Source organism: Sarcophilus harrisii, chromosome 5 (assembly GCF_902635505.1).
Source record: "Sarcophilus harrisii chromosome 5, mSarHar1.11, whole genome shotgun sequence".
Taxonomy (NCBI): Eukaryota; Metazoa; Chordata; class Mammalia; order Dasyuromorphia; family Dasyuridae; genus Sarcophilus; species Sarcophilus harrisii.
In genome coordinates this window covers 212115550-212132645 of record NC_045430.1, presented here as the reverse complement: position 1 = coordinate 212132645, position 17096 = coordinate 212115550, and the positions used below count along the sequence as shown (strand labels likewise).

Sequence of the window (17096 nt, the reverse complement as noted above, 5' to 3'; positions counted from 1 at the left end):
AGCACTGATTAAGCTGAAATTTCAGGACTTCGGCAGTAATCAAAGTCAAACTCAAAAGCTCAGCCTGAATAATCTACCCATTTTCCTTTTTGTAAAGTCAGGAAAACATTTTCCTGTTTTAGGACCACCTTTCTTGTCCTCAGTTTATCAGAGATGGCTCACTGATGATATGGTTCTCGTTATTTAAATCTCCAGTTCTTTTAGGATCCTTTAATGTGGTCATTCTTGATCTTGTTGCTTGTGTCTATTGAGGTCAGCCATCTGATTTTTAAATTTCTTCTATATTAAATTTCATCTCCTTTAATTGTACTTGTTCTATCCTTCAGAATAGTGTGTTAGCTGTGGTTCAAAAATAACCTTTAGTTTTATGCTTCCAATACATATTCAAATATTAATGAATGGAGATGATGGTATGATTGTTATTGGTCTTGCTGGCTAAGAGTTATTTTTCATATTTTTCTTTTTTTGACTAAGATGTGTTAAGCTCTGAAAGTAAAAATTCATTTAAGCATACAATGATTTTCACATGAAATTAGTAGTTGTGTGTTTTTCTTATTAAAAAGAGAGGAATGGGTGGGTAATGGGAGGGTAATGTATCAGCAAATGAGAAATGTAATGAAAACATAAAAGTATCAATGAAAATGCTTTAAAGAAATTAACTATTATAATTTGCGTAACTGTATGAAAAAGTCTTTAGGACACAAACTTTCATAGAGGTATCACAAGACATATGATTTTAACCTCAGAATCTTGAATTTCAGGGAGAGCTCTAATTCATTCACTCTTTTCACCATTAGATACTTCCAAGTGAGGATTGCTCTTTCTCAGACCAACTTTTCTTTTGGAATGAAGTCTTTGTATCTATAACAAATCTGTAATAATAACCCATGTTTTATAGAGCTTTAGAGTTTGCAAAGCACTCATATACTTTATCTCATTTGATCCTTACAAATTTCCTAGTAAGTAGGCAGCATTGGTATTATTAATCACCCCTTTACAGATAATTAATCTGAGTCCCAGAGAGGTTAAAGTGATTTGCCTATAAAATAACTGGCAAAGCCAAGATTAGAGTTGAGGTCCCTGGTTCCTTGTCTGCTAGTCTTTCATTAGATCCATTAGATTAGATTAGCGCTGTTCTTTTCTATACAGTCTCTTTAAGTAAGCCTTTCACGTTTCCAAGAGATATCTTCCATAGTTTCAGGGAAATAAATGGTTAATAAACAGATGGGGATTGTAAAATTCATTTCCTAGACTCGTTTTTCCTAGATTTTAGCCATGCATTATTCCTATAACATTTTTTTTTCTATCTAGCTGGAATGACCTTTCCCTTACCCTCCATATCCCCAAACCAAAAACAATTCCCAGTAAGAAGATCAATACGAATTGGCAAAAACAGTTTCTTGATTTCTTCTATTGGTCTTTTTCATATGCTACACACAGTATAAAGTCGTTCCTGGATACTTAGTTGTGGACAGATGGAGAGCAGTAACAGAAAGGGTGAGTTGAGAAGTTCCACAATGAAACTATGTTTAGCTCCTTCGGGTAGCAACTTTGTTAGAATATAGCTACAAGCATACTCTGTGTGCCTGTAGCTTCTTTTGGGCAATTACCCAGGAGCAGCAAAAAATATGAATGTACTTACACAGTGAGAAAATATGAAAATATTCCAGTTTACTATTTTCCCACAGTTAAATTAAAAGGGTACTGCAGGAAAGCAAGCCTAGAACTAGAATACCTGTCACTGGAGTCCAAAATAATAATCATAACTTCAAGGATTGATGAGTTTATTCAACACAAATTAAACTTCTCAGGGCCAATTTTTACACTTAAGATCTTGTGTTCAGTTTGACATAGGTGCTTAAAGAAGCTTCAAAGTCAAAACTAAAAATAAAAAGCATCCAGTAAGCTTAAGCATTCATTCCTCCTCCACAAAGAATTCACTCACCTCTGGATCAACTCATAAAAGGTAGACTACATCCAGTATGTAGGGAGATGTGTTTTGAGTGGGGTGAGGTGGGAAGAAAAAGGAGGATACTAGATACTATTAAGAGTGCTTAAGCGCTCTTCTCTCTAATTCTTTGGCTTGTTGCTGTTGCCTAACAATTCACTTAAAGCTGAGGTTCGGGGTCAAGTTAGGGTTTTCATCAAAGTTGGGGATATTAATAACAGCTAGCATTTTAATATAACCAACCATGTGTGGGACACAATAACTATTTCATAAATATTATCTCATTTGATCTTCACAATGACACTGGAAGGTAGATGCTAGTAATACCTACTTAATACAATTGAAGAAATCTATTCAGAAGTTGTGACTTGCCCAAGATGCTCAGTGTTCAATATTGTACAATTCTCAAGATGTACACTGAATTGGGTATAGAATGGGTATTTCCTATACACAAGAAAATTGTTTTAAAAAGACACAAAAGATTTGAAGCATGCACTGACAAAACTTAAGTAACCAGTAACATATTACAAGCATGATTACCATCTCCCAGGAGGTTGAACCATAAGCACTCCATCATAAAGCATTTGGTAAGATAGCATTTCTAGGTATCACCTCAATTCTGCACTATAGTCCCACTATAGCAGATATCTCCTGGGAAGCGACGCCAGACATTGGGTTTGTTCTCTTGCCTGGTGGTCACCTTCTTTCAAAAGAGCTCAAATAATTGTCCAATATTCTTTCCAAATACCCCCTAAGGAGTTAGCTTCTTCAAAATTTCAGACTCACAAAATAGCCCCCAAGCTTGGATGCCTCCATCCTATATGGGGTCACTACCCATTAACCCAAGATCAGACAACAAGAAACTCAGAAGATGCAGCCCCCAAACCAGGACCAGGCTCACTTAGGAGCACAATGCCTTTATCTGCCACATTAATGGAAGAGGCAAGCTACCTTTTCCGTAACCATAAACAGTCCCAAGTGATCCTCAGCAGAGAGAAGAAAAAACCAGAGCCAGAGCCAGAGATCCTCCCTTTATAAAGGTTCAGTGACTCATCAGTCTCTTGCTCAACTGCAGATAAGACAGTTGCTTTGTCATCTGCATGTGCAAACCCTTCAAGGCTAAGTCAGACATGGCTAGAACAAGCCTGAGGCCCATCATCTCCAGAGAGCACAAGCACTGAGTCATACCTGACTGTTCCATGTGTGCTCCTATGCAACTTTTGGTTATACTAGTTTTTCTAATTAAATAGGGCTCAAAGAACAGGTTTGGATTTTGAATTACAACACAGTGGGGAGGGAAATGTGGGGTTGCAGGGTGCAATAGTCAAATAGTTTTAATATAATGTAATATATGTAATATGTAATATGTAAATGTATTATATGTAATATGTAAAATAATAATTTAATATAAGCAACTATTATTATTACATGTCAGAGATTCAAAGAGATGTTGTCAGAGACAACAAAGAGATTGTTGTTTCTCTCAGATGAGATTTCCTGGAATGCTATTCAATAATACCCAATTTACAAAATACTTCTCCCTCCTCCCCTCCCCCCTACTTCCCACCTCACCCCCACCCCCACCAAAAAAAAAAACCATTGTAAATTCATTGTCCAAAACTTGGAACCCTTTCCCCCATAAGAATATTGTTTTAAATTATATTTAGGTTCCAAGCCTTTTTAGACCATGATGCTGAACTATATCCCAAGAGTACTAACCAGTGATCCTAGCAACAGCAAGATGTCTAATGCACCAAAGAGAAAGAAAAAAGAGGAAAAAGTTACCCACCCATTTTCTGAGTGAAGTCTAATGTTGAAAATGATTATTACTCTTTTGGCATTCTTTTGCATATGCTTCTTTTTACTCTGGAGACCAAGGGTGCTATGAAGATGGAAAGAATCTGAGCGATTTCCCTGTTTATTCTTTGGTCTGCACATACAGACTGAGCAATGTCATACATAGCTGACTTAGTGCCTCTGGAGTCCTGAGTAACTAAGGACAACACCTTGGACATTCCAACTTACCAGACTGTCAACCCTAGTAGATCAGCTGGAGTTCAAGGTTCATGTCAGGTCCCCAGAGCTCTAGTGATTCCCTGATCTAGAAGTAATCTCTCTCTCTCTCTCTCTCTCTCTCTCTCTCTCTCTCTCTCTCTCTCTCTCTCTCTCTCTTTTCTGAGCTCCCATAACAGACTATATCTCTTAGAGAAGACAATATATCCTTTTTTGTTGTCTAGTTTCACATATGTTTAATTTCCCTTACTAAACTGTAAACCAATCTGGGATTACAGCTTTTGCCGTAATCGACTTTTCACAGTATGCTGCACATAGTAACCACTTCATCTTATTTGAATAAATATTGAAGGAATAAATGTAATCAGTCCTCAACTCCCCACCTGGCCCTGTCATGCCCCAGAGCATTCTTTTCTTAAATTACTACTATCCCCTTCAGCTCAATCAAAATATTCATTCCTTCCATGTTAAGTGCTCTCTGCCAGGTGCAAAATGGAAAGCTATCTAATTGAATTAATTCACTCTAATATGGGAACAAAATCCAGAATTAGCCCTTTAACCATCCCAGATGTAATTGGTTGTTGTTTGAGGGCTTTTTTTCCCTAAGAGAGCTCAATTGACTTAAAAACTGGTAGGATAGAACAAATGAATAACAACAAAAATAAACTGTAAAATAAAATGAAGTGAAGATCTCTGGTGATGAAGGAGAAAAATATTGGGGATGGGTCTGCTCCACTAAGTTTTCTCTGCTCTCCGATTGGTCCCTTCTTACCGTTCTGGATCCAGGAACTCTGCACTTAGGATTGTGGCAGCGGCCAAGAGGGCTCTGACTCCGAGGAGAAGGGTGGGGCAGATCCATCCTGGAAATGTTAAGTGGACTTTTGTAAGTATGAGTCATTTATAAATTAGGTGTTTGTTTATTGCCAAGGACTACCCATAGACTGCTTGTAAAAATAACTCTAGTTTCACTACATTTAGTGAATACTATAGGTTCTCATGGCTGAAACTTGCAGAAAAATAGCTGAGCATCCAGTGCTCTGACTCCTACAAGGGTGGGGACCCAAGATTTGAACTTCTGCCTTTACCTTTTACTTCCTTTCACAGGAAGGACTTTTGAGGCTATCATTGCAGTTTTTCAGGCTATACAAATCAAGCTTTAAAAGAAGGACTTTACCATCATCAGTTAGAAAATGAGACTTTTCAGGATCGAGTAGCCACTCTCAAGGAGGAAGATGTAGTTTTATGATCTGGCATGGACCACAACCTTCCTTCTCCAGAATCCGACAAAGCGATGGAGCATGTAAATGAACAATTTTCCCCATTTAGACTTAGCTGCCCCTGGACTTTCTCGACAGCCAAGCAAGCAGAGGCAAAGTTTGCATTAGTATGATTTGCAAGCCACTCGAGATGAAGTACTTTCTGTGTTTTGTTTTTTGTTCAAGCCTTTGATTTCATAAATAGGTTTAGGCAGCAGGAGCCAGTGGTACCCAAGAGTCATTTGGTAAATTTTCAATGTGAGAATTTTACACTCTAGGAATTAGGAGACAAAAATAAACCTGGGCCTGATTTATTGTTTTGTTGATTGTCTAGACTTGGGAAAGTGTTAATGCAGATTAAACTTAAAAGTATGTTTACATAGATTCCTGTTCCCCTCAAGAGCCCAGTTGTTAAACATTTACAAGCATACCCCTGCTTTGTCTATAAATACTGTTTGAGCTCAGCAAGAATGCATGCCCCAGAAGGCTCAGGGAATGAAATCACTGCTGAACTGGAGGCCAGACTGGAAGATAGAATGATGATAACTGGCGTATATATAGTAGTTTAGGGCTTGCAAAATGCCTTAAGTCCATTCTCTCATTTGAGCCTCACAACATCTTTGAGTGTGGGTATTTCCTAGGATAGAAATTTCTTAAAATGGCAATACTTAACTTATATTAACCTTAGAGAGTTCCCTGGGGAAAATTAAGGGCCTTCCCCTATAGAGGGCTGGAACTTTGGAGAAGTATACTTGAAACAAGGATACTTACCACAAGGTGTTAAGTCAGTGGAATTGATGAGATGATGGTTCTTTAGTATACATATACTTAGTACTTAGCACAGTGATGTAATTCTCTAGTTCACACATACTCAGTATGCAGTAATGATATAATTGTATTAAAGTGTTTAAGGGCTGAAAAGGACTGGATATGAGACATTCCATTTTTGATCAACCTCCTGGTGGCTCTCCTGCTTCCTGCGCTCCTCCACTAAGATCAAGACTGGGCCAGAATAAAGACTCTGGGCTCTATTCCTGATCATTCCCGTGGTATCTATCCTGCTGAGACCAAGGCCTGTCGGAAGGACCTCCAGAAAGCTAGCCCGGACATTACACTCCCCATTGCCTCTCAACTTTTATACAAGAATTGGGACTTGAACTTTGCTTTTTCCAATACCAGATCTGCCCTCTGTCATATGCATTTATCTTTGATCTATCTCTACGTCAAAACAAAAACAATCCTTGATTGGTGACTTTAAAGAAGTCTAGTTAGTGATTAACAACTACATAACCACCAGGCTAATGAGGCAAACTGGGAAATCAGAGAGTTCTATCAGAGCCAGAGATTTATTATCAACCATACTAAAATTTTCTGTACCTTCAACCAAGATCTTCTGAATAAAGCAGTTTCCATGGAGCCCAACAGGCACGTGAATAGAATCTAGACATGGAGTCAGGAAAGATCTGAATTCAAATCCAGGCTCAGTCACTTAATAACTGTAACCCTGGTTGTCATTTAACATCTCTGTGCCTCAATTTCCTCCTCTGTAAAATGGGGATGATAAAAGCACCTACTTCCCAAAGTTGTTATGAGGTTTCATTGAGTTATTATTAGAATAATTGTCAAATCTTAAAGCACTAAATAAATGCTAGCTACTGCTATTACTAATTTGTGGAGGGATTATCTAATCTATTTATAAACCAACTAAACCAAATATAGACTGCCATTGCCCTCTGTCTCTTTCATATATTGTTCTATGTCATTTATTAGACAGATGGCCCCAATAGATACTTACTTATGTCACCTCATGTCTTTATAATTTAATTTCTGCCTATAGGTAATATTTCTTGATTTACCAACTTACAAATGAGTCATGTTCCAAATGTGTCTCTGTAAGAAGTATCGGTCATTCAGTCTACAAATCTACAGAGGAAAGCTACTTGCCTACTTAATTTAGTATCATCAGAACAGAGTCCTATTACTGAGGGACCCAAGTAAGTAGAAGAAGACATCTCACTATACCTGGGATCTCTCATACTTCTGGAGAACTTCTGCCATTTGCCTAAGGATCTCTACTTGTACTTTGGCTGTCTTGGCTATCTCATTGAAAGTTATCCAATATACTGTGACATATTTAACATGTATATGACTGCTTGCCATCCGGAGGAGGGGGTGGGAGGGAGGGAGGGAAAAAGTAGGAACAGAAGTGAGTGCAAGGAATGATGTTATAAAGAATTTTTTTTCAAAATAAAAAAAAAAAAAGAAACATCCAAACAGAAATAGTTGAGAAGAAGGTGAACAATGGTGTCCATCCCCTGTCATACATATTGCCAAATAAACTCATTGCTCTTTTCTGGAAACTTCATTTCAGTGTAGTAATGGACAATATCCTGAATAAGTCTTTTCTAAATCATTGGGACTTGTCATCTATTATGGAAAAACACCTGGATAAAGTATTGATAAAATGAAACAGTGAGAAAAAGTGAACAGAGAAGGGTGAATTTGGGGGTACTGGATGAAGATCAGTCTTAGTAAGCCCTCTCATGGGCCTAGAATTTTGCAATCATTCACCTTAACCTTGATCTCATTGAGGTCCTCTTCTAAAGACATTAGGAGCATTTACCTGTCCCGGCTTATACATTGATTCAGTGTCCACCCCTCCCATCTTCCCTGTATGATTTTTCTCAAATGCAAGTGAATGGCTAGGCTTTGACTGACCTCTGTGTCCTGAATATAAAAAAAGATATTACCAAAAAATTGAAGATATTGCCTGTCATATTTATGGATAGGTGAACAATTTATGAACAAAAAGAGGATAGGGAATAGTGTGAGGTATAATTTTGATTATAAATTTAAAACTTTTTGTACAAATAAAACAAATGTCATCATGATCAGATGGTGGATTAGTTTTAAAGATCTTGTTCTTATTTATCTAGGACCTTAGAAGGCAGTAAGTCTGTCATGACCTGTGTAATATGTATACACAAATATGTGCCCAGAACAAAGATTCAGGTGAGAAAAGATCTCTTATTCCTTTCATTCACAGTTCCATTTTAATTCTTTGTGTCGATAGATGTTATTTATTATAGACCTGCCCCACTTGGGGAGACCATAATACCTGGGTATTGTTGATAACTTCACAAAACTTAACTACTCAGTTACAATTCAAATCCTGCTAATTCTACAAAGATAACAATGGTAACTCCCATTCACATAATGTTTTAATGCTTAGGTGCTCTCTGTACAACAGTTCAATGAGTGAGATGTTATTCTGTTCCTCATTGTTTAGGTTTGTTGGCTTAAAATAAGAGTAAATAGCAATTGTTCCCTGTTTTGGCCAAAAACTTTGAGGGTCTCCCCTTCCAGGCTGATATTTTTTTGATAGCAAATTTTGTCTCAATTCTTACCTAGCTTTTAGCCATTGAATGGATGTTGCCTCAGAGACAAACTGAAACCTTTAATTTAGAAAGGTCAAGTTCACTCACAGCATCCATCCAGAGCCATCACCAGTCATCTTGATTTTTGCTTTTGCCACTGGACTTCAGTGACATTGGATAAAAGAGTAAGTCTGTGCAGCTTTGCTTCACTTAATCAAAATTCACTCAGACATGCAACGTGCAAATGCAATGCTATAGTAATCTTATGTTTAACAAGTGAATGACTTAAGTTTTAGAGCTAAGAATTCATTATTTGGTAAAAATTGCTGGAAAGCAGTGTGGCAAAAATTGGGCATAGATCAATATCTTGTATGATTTACCTAGATAAGGTCAAAATGAATATATGGAGGAAAATATAGGAGGAAATATGCCTCCTAATTCCTAGAGTGTAAAATTCTCACATTGAAAATTTACCAAATGACTCTTGGGTACCACTGGCTGAATATAAAGAGAGATATTACCCAAAAAATTGAAAATATTGCTTATTATATTTATGGATAGGTGAACAATTTATGAATAAAAAGGGCATAGGAGTAGTGTGAGGTATAATTTTGATTTATATTAAATTTAAAACATTTTGTACAAATAAATATAACCAAGATCAGAAGGAAAGCAGAATTTCTCAGATAAAGGTTTCATTTCTCAAATATATAAAGAACTTTGTCAAATTTAAAAGAATATGAGTCATTGATAAATGGTCAAAGGATATGAATAGGAAGTTTTCCCATGGAAAAAAATCAAAACCATTTATAGTCATATGAAAAAATGTTCCAAATAACTTTTGGTTAGAGAAACACAAATCAAAACAACTTTGAGATATCATTTTATACTTATCAGATTGACTAAAGTGAATGAAGGAGAAAGTGACAAATATTGGAGAAAATGTGGAAAAATTAGGACATTAATTCGCTGTTAGTAGAACTGTGAAAGGATCCAACAATTTTGGGAAATAATCAGGAATTATGCTCAAAGAATTATTAAACTACATATTCTCTTTCAACCAGCAATACCACCACTAAGTCTGTTTCCAAATATGAATATGGAAAAAGGAAAAGAATCTATATTTCTAAAATATTGATAGCAGCTCTATTTGTGGTGGTAAAGAAGTGGAAATTGAGGGGATGACCATCAACTGGGTAGTAGCTAAACACATTGTGATATTGTTTATTGTAATACTACTGTGTTATAAGAAAAGATGGTCTTAGAAAAACATGGAAAGGCTTGAATGAAGTAATAAAGAAACAAATGAGCAAAATCAAAACAATATTGTATGTAGTAAAAGCATTATTTTAAGAATAGCTTTGAGCAACTAATTTATTTTGACTATTACAAATACCCAAATTAACTATAAAGAACCTATGAAGGAAGATACTATCTGTATCCAGTGAGAGAAGTGATAAAAAGAAACACATATAGAATGATTACATATACATTTATACATATTTGTGCCTAATAGTAGCCATGGAGGGGGGGAGAAGAGAGGAGGGAAAAGTTACATGATAACTTTAATATATATATATATATATATATATATATATATATATATATATATATACTTAAAAGGAATAACAAGTTGTATATATTTCCACTTTCATGTGCAATCATCTTCCTGCACCCCATCCTACTATGTTATGGAAATGTTTGTTATGATCAGAATGAAATAAATAAAAAGAGAAAAAAATAGAAAAAATTCTGATTCATTCACCAAGTCAGGATATCACCTTCATGATGTCATCAAATCTCTTTGAGAAGGAAGGACAAATCACAAAAATCAGATGTTTTTAATTGTGTCCTGACTCTTCATGACCCTATTTGGGATTTTCTTGGCAAAGATGCTGGAGAGATTTGCCATTTCCTTCTCCACCTCATTTTACACTTGAGGAAATTGAGTCAATAAGGGTGAAATGACTTGACTAGGGTCACACAGCTAGTAAGTGTCTGAGGCCAGATTTTAACTAACAAAGATGAGTCTTCCTGACTTCTGACCTAGGACACTATCCTCTTTGCCAAGTATTATTACTTCCATTCCATAGAAGAAAAGTCTAAGGCTTGGGGAGGGGTGGGTTAAGTGATAAGATCTTAAAGGAGAGGAGAATCATAGCATGAAAGCTGGGAGTGAATGCTCACTGATCAGTGAGTGCTCAATGCAGTATCTATCACTTCTCAATCCCTCACACTCCTGCCTAAGAAAGGCCTAATATTCTCTTGCCTGACCTTTCCTCTTAGTTGGTATTTCTGCCCCCTGTATCTCTTCTCTCCATTCCATCCTTCACACAACTGCTGAAATAGTCTTCCAGATATGATCCATGAGCTGACCAGGTCACTCAGAAACCTTCACTTACTCTCTATAAAAACTGGGATAAAATCTGGGATAAAATACAATCTTGTTCGCTTAGCACTTAAGGCCCTTTATGACCTATCTTCAGCCTAACTTCCCAGTTTTTTTTTTTGTTTTGTTTTGTTTTTTAACAAAACTCCCCATTAAATTTGCCATGTTCCAGATAAACTAAGCAATTAGCAACTTTCTATCTCCCACCTTCATGCATGCATTCACATAAGACCCTCCCTTCATCTAGACTTCTTGATATTTAAGAAGCCTTATCTTTCTTTGAGGTTCAGCTCAGGTGCCAGCTTTTTCATGAAGCTTTCAATATTTCCAGCAGTTCTAAGTTGTCACTTTTTTCTCAGAGTTCACTGAAATATTTTATCTGATCTTTTCCTTATCACCTTCCCTCCCTGTTTTATATTTTAGTTGTCTGTGTGCATGTTATAGTGTCACAGTAAAATGTGAGAAAGTGGAGATTATTGTTTTCATCTTTTTATTCCCAGATCAGAACCTTTCATAAAGTTGGGCCTTAATAAAATTTTGTATGTAGACATTCCTCCATAATTCCTATGTTCATGGTCTACCCCCTGCAATGCAATGAACAGATACAGAATGCTAATTCCATACAATACCTCTGTTGCTATCTCTCAAATTATCAGGATTGGATAAAACTAATCAATCAACATTTACTAAGCATTTATTATGTGTCAGGTACTGTACTCAGCGCTGGGTATACAAAAAGAGGCAAAAAATAGCCCTGCCCTCAAGGACCTTACACTCTATATCTCCTGACATGGAATACTGTTATAATAGCTCTATTCACTTTTATTCCAATATATCTTTTGTCAACTATTGGTTCTATTGACAATTCTTCCTGAATCTCACTCCACACCTCTGAAACCACAATCCCAGCAGAGTATAATTTTTTTGTTGGAAATAACTACCAAAGTAGAGCTAAATGCCATTCTAAGACTAAATACTACTGTTAATCATCCCTAAACATTGTGGAGGCCATTGCTGATAGGAAATAAGGTGGTAAATTTGACTAAGGTACTTTGTTCTACCGTGTCTTTTAAGGAGATATGAGAATAAGCCATAGAATCTTTTCCTCTCACTTATATAACCAATCAGTAGTCTTCCAATTCCAATTCCTTCTAGGATATCTCCTTAAATATTCACCCTTTCTTGGAGCATTGCTGCCCAAGACCCCTATCATATTCAAACTTTATTCCCTGTGTCCAGATGCCATTTCTTCTTAGTGCTTGTGGAAGAATAAAAAAGATGCAAAATTAATCCACCTGGAACTCTCACCTACCTCAGGGACATTTCCAGTATCTAAAGGATAGGAGAGCTATGGGCTAGAAAAAAGGTTCTGGAAACTGGTTGGCAACTTCTATGCTCTAAAGTTTCTCAAGGTGTTCTTTCAACAATTTTCCCTTAAATAGAGGTCAAAAGGCACCAAGAGAACCTGGTGTTAATGCATTACATACACTTCTTCAAAAGGCTAATTGACCCATAAATTATATCAGTCATGGACAGTTATATGAGTAGATGAATTCAGCCATGTATGTATTCTAGCATTTATCCCTTGTATGAGTTGCTTAACGCCAGCTCTCTGTCCTTAGTCTTTGTTTCTTCCATAGTAATTGGACCTCCCTGAGAAATGACTAAGCTTATTGATGTTGCTACTGTTCAGTCTGATTCTGAATTTCTCATGTTCTGGGTATCTGAAATCTTTGTTGTTTTGTTTTGATTTGGGACTTGATCTTCAAGGTCAAGACTTTAGAGTAGAGTAGTCTCTATTACTAGAAAACTATATATATTCCTGAGAGGAAAGTACTGAAATGTGAAAGTTTGCCTCCTCTAGTATATCCAAGTCTGTTTCTTTTCTGAGAGAAGTGCCAATCCTCAGAGTACCTTTATAAAACTGGGTGCATGTATACTTTCTTGGGTGGGGTAGGGAAAGGTGGGATTCTCCAAGATATGTAGCAACTTTTCTTTCTTGAAGGTCAAGTCCTCAGGGTAGATGGGAGAAATATGTAAGTTTTCTTGGGATGGAAAATATGACTCAGTAGAGGGAAGGTGTTTTCCTGATTGTTATGGGCACTGAAAGTACTTTGTATTGTTTTGCATTGAAAATGTAAAATACAGGTAAAATGAAGTTTCTAATGTGCATTGTTACCATGAGTATTTGTATAGAAGATGGGACCTTTTAAATCAGATCTGTAGAGACATAGACATTACCTATGCAATATTCTGGATTTTCCATTGAAAACTCTTCACAGGCATTTTGCCAAAAAAGTCAGGAATATGATTTAGGAAGCACCCTCTGAAGATTTACCCCAACATGTATAAACCCAGAACTTGGAGTTCTAACTCATGGATTACAGCAAGAAAATTCTTTGGACTTTACTAAGTCCCTTTAGATGGTGAGAGACCTTTCTGTGCACCTAACCCTACTCTAAAGTAAGTTAATTAAAATTAATAAATTAAATTAAAATAAATTAAGCTGTTCCTAATTCTCTCAGGTGCTTTTGTTGTCCACAAATTATTTTGTATTTATTTGTATTTGTAATTATTATTATAAATTACAATTAACTTAGCTGTGTACTTGCTATTTCCCTCTAAGAGAAGATAATCTTTTCAAGGATATGAATAGCTTCATTTTCTTAAGTCTTAGTCACTTAATAAATGCCTTTTGAGTTGAATTGAATAAATTATAGACAGGTTCCAGTGAATTGATCATGTATAACACTAATACCCAATATGTATATAGCATTTTAGGGTATGAAAAAGTGCTTTGCTTATGTCATTTCATTTGATCTTCACGACAACTATGTAAGAAAAATTCTACAAGCAAAATTTTGTCATTCTACAGCTAAAGAAACTAAGATTTGGAAACATTAAGATCAAAGTTACATAGATAGTATGTGTCAAAGGCAAGATTCAAAACCAGAGATCTCTTGATTCCAAGCCCTTCATTCTTTCTACTATACCATGATGCTACTTAAGTTAAGTCTTTAATGAAGTTGCCTAGGACTGCATCTATACAATAATCAATCATTAATCCTTTCTAATTTTGATTGGTTACCCTCCCACTCTCAATCCTCCAATGGGAGGATTAATCTCCCTGAAGGCACTGAAGAACTTCCTCTGTTCACATTCAAGCTCTCCATCTATTCTGGCAAACTGCTTTTCAGTACAGACATTTCCTGTAGGATATTTAGTATAGGATTATAAAGTTGAAAATCAGTTGAAATCAATAATTTTAATTACTATTTACAAGTATTTTACCCACTTCACTTCATATTAATAAGGTACCTTTAATGTACTTTGTCTTCGGAATACATAGACTCCTAATTTGAAGGAGCTGAAATTTTACTAGAAACAATAAATAAGTTTTTGAAAAATAAATACAAAGTAATTTCTGAGAATGAGAGAAAATACTCAAAACTGGAGAGATGATCTGGAAAGGACCTCATGGAGGAAATATCATGCCCTCTTTGGCATCTATGGAAGCCTAGTGCTCCACATAATGTGAATAATGGTTTTATTAAAAATAAAAAAAGATATATTGCTTCTGTAATATATTAAACATGAAGCTACGTAGGCACCAAAAATACTTATTATGTGTAGCAGTTTCTCTGCATCAAAGTAGGTTCCTTTTATTTTGCTCTCAAATTCCCCTGACTAGCCAACCTTTTATCCCTGGGGATAGTCCAAACCTTTATGAAAGTCTCCAGAACAGTTTTTATGAGCTCTGCCAATATATTTCAGACTTAAAAGTGTTCTGTAGCCAAAATAGTTTGGAAAATGCTGCTTTAGGATATGGCTGAAAACTCTTGGGCCTTTTTTTGTGCTTTCTGATGATTTATGTTTCTTTTCTTCACTCATGGATTCCATGTATCTTTTATTAGTGTGTCATGCTGATGTAGAACCATTTTATTTTTATTTCAGTGAAAAACATCAACAACCTTTGGGGAGAGCAGTACAATTTATTCATCAGGGACCTCAAAAAATAAAATATATGTACCACAATAAAAGAAACAGGACAAATGATTTATGTTGATATATATATATATATATATTCATACATACACACAGAGCACATGCTAAAGCTTTTCAATTGCAACAAATTCTGTATTAGGGCAACTCATATGTAAAGTCTTACAAATAATGGGCATTACTTTTTTTTTTAAAATAATTATAACTTCTTATTGACAGTACATATGCTTGGGTAATTTTTTACAATATTATCCCTTTCATTCACTTCTGTTACAATTTTCCCCTCTCTCCCTCCACCCCCTCCCCTAGATGGTCAGCAGTCTTATACATGTTAAATATGTTATAGTATATCCTAGATACAATATATGTGTGCAGAACCAAACAGTTCTCTTGTTGCACAGGAAGAATTGGATTCAGAGGGTAAAAATAGTCTGGGAAGAAAAGCAAAAATGCAAGCAGTTTACATTCATTTCCCAGTATTCTTTCTTTGGGTGTAGCTGCTTCTCTCCATCATTGATCCATTGGAACTGAATCAGATCTTCTCTTTATCAAAGATATCCACTTCCATTAGAATACATCCTTATACAGTATTGTTGTTGAGGTATATAATGATCTCCTGGTCCTGCTCATTTCACTTAGCATCAGTTCATATCTCTCCAGGCCTTTCTGAAATCATCCTGCTGGTCATTTCTTACAGAACAATAATATTCCATAACATTCATATACCACAATTTACCCAACCATTCTCCAGTTGGTGGGCATCCACTCAGTTTCCAGTTTCTGGCCACTACAAAGAGGGCTGCCACAAACATTTTGGCACATACAGGTCCCTTTCCCTTCTTTAGTATTTCTTTGGGATATAAGCCCAATAATAGCACTGCTTGGTCAAAGGGTATGCACAGTTTGATAACTTTTTGGGCATAATTCCAGATTGCTCTCCAGAATGGTTGGATTCATTCATAACTCCACCAACAAATGCATGTGTCCCAGTTTTCCCACATCCCCTCCAACATTGATCATTATTTTTTCCTGTCATCTTAGGCAATCTGACAGGTGTGTAGTGATATTTCAGAGTTGTCTTAATTTGCATTTCTCTGATCAATAGTGATTTGGAGCATCTTTTTCATATGAGTGGAAATAGTTTCAATTTCATCATCTGAAAATCGTCTGTTCATATCCTTTGACCATTTATCAATTGGAGAATGGCTTGATTTCTTATAAATTAGAGTCAATTCTCTATATATTTTGGAAATGAGGCCTTTATCAGAACCTTTAACTGTAAAAATGTTTTCAATGGACATTACTTTAAATAATGAAGTTTGTTGAGTATTCATTGGATGACTATGTGCCTAATGCATGACACCAAATATCTTTAGGTGCTGCAGGATGATTTTGTTTCTTGGGCCCCACTAACTCTTTCAGTCATCTTGAACAATTCACCTAATTTCTCTAAGTTCCAGTTCCTTCACATGTAAAACAAAGAATTCATACTAGATTTTTTTTCTTAGCTTTTATTTTTTAAATTAAATTTGATTTTTCAAAAAAAGAAAAGAAAATCTACTTTCTCTCCCATTTTTCTTTTTCCCATTGAAGAGAAAATAAAACAAAACTTTTGTACAAATGTAGTCAAGCAAAACAAATTATTACATCGACCAGGTTAAAAAATGTTTCAGTTTGCAATTCTGTGTCTATCACATCTCTTTCAAGAAATGGGTAGCATATTTCATCATGAGTCCTCTGGAATCATCGTTACTTATGGTGTTAATCAAAGTTCTTTAAAACTTGTTTTTTTGATATTGTTACTGTATAAATTGTATTCCTGGTTCTACTTACTTCACTCTTCATCTTCATACAAATCTCAGATTTCTCTGAAACCAACTCTTTACTCAATTTTTATAGCAAAGTAGTATTACATCACATTTATATACCATAACTCATTTAGTCATTCTCCAGTTGATGAGCAGTCCCTCAGTTTCTGGTTCATTATCACTATAAAAAGGGTTACTATTAAGGTTTTAGTACATCCTTAGTTTGTTTTGCTTATGGTGAATCCTTCCCTTAATCTGCCCTCTTCTATTTCTCCCTACAACCTTCTCCACTTTCCTTCCTAT

The 17096-nt window shown here is 35.8% G+C and overlaps 1 long non-coding RNA gene across 2 annotated transcripts; it reads left to right on the top strand.

Moving 5' to 3' along the window:
• The first annotated feature begins 6052 nt into the window (after positions 1-6052).
• LOC116419432 lies at positions 6053-15207 on the top strand. 2 transcript variants are annotated; one of them, XR_004229746.1, is made up of 4 exons: positions 6053-7211; positions 8154-8229; positions 8629-8779; positions 14938-15207. It is a non-coding gene; the product is annotated as an uncharacterized LOC116419432 (long non-coding RNA). The 2 variants fall into 2 exon arrangements; XR_004229745.1 differs by lacking the exon at positions 14938-15207 and having other exon boundaries at positions 8629-9250.
• Positions 15208-17096: the final 1889 nt, after the last annotated feature.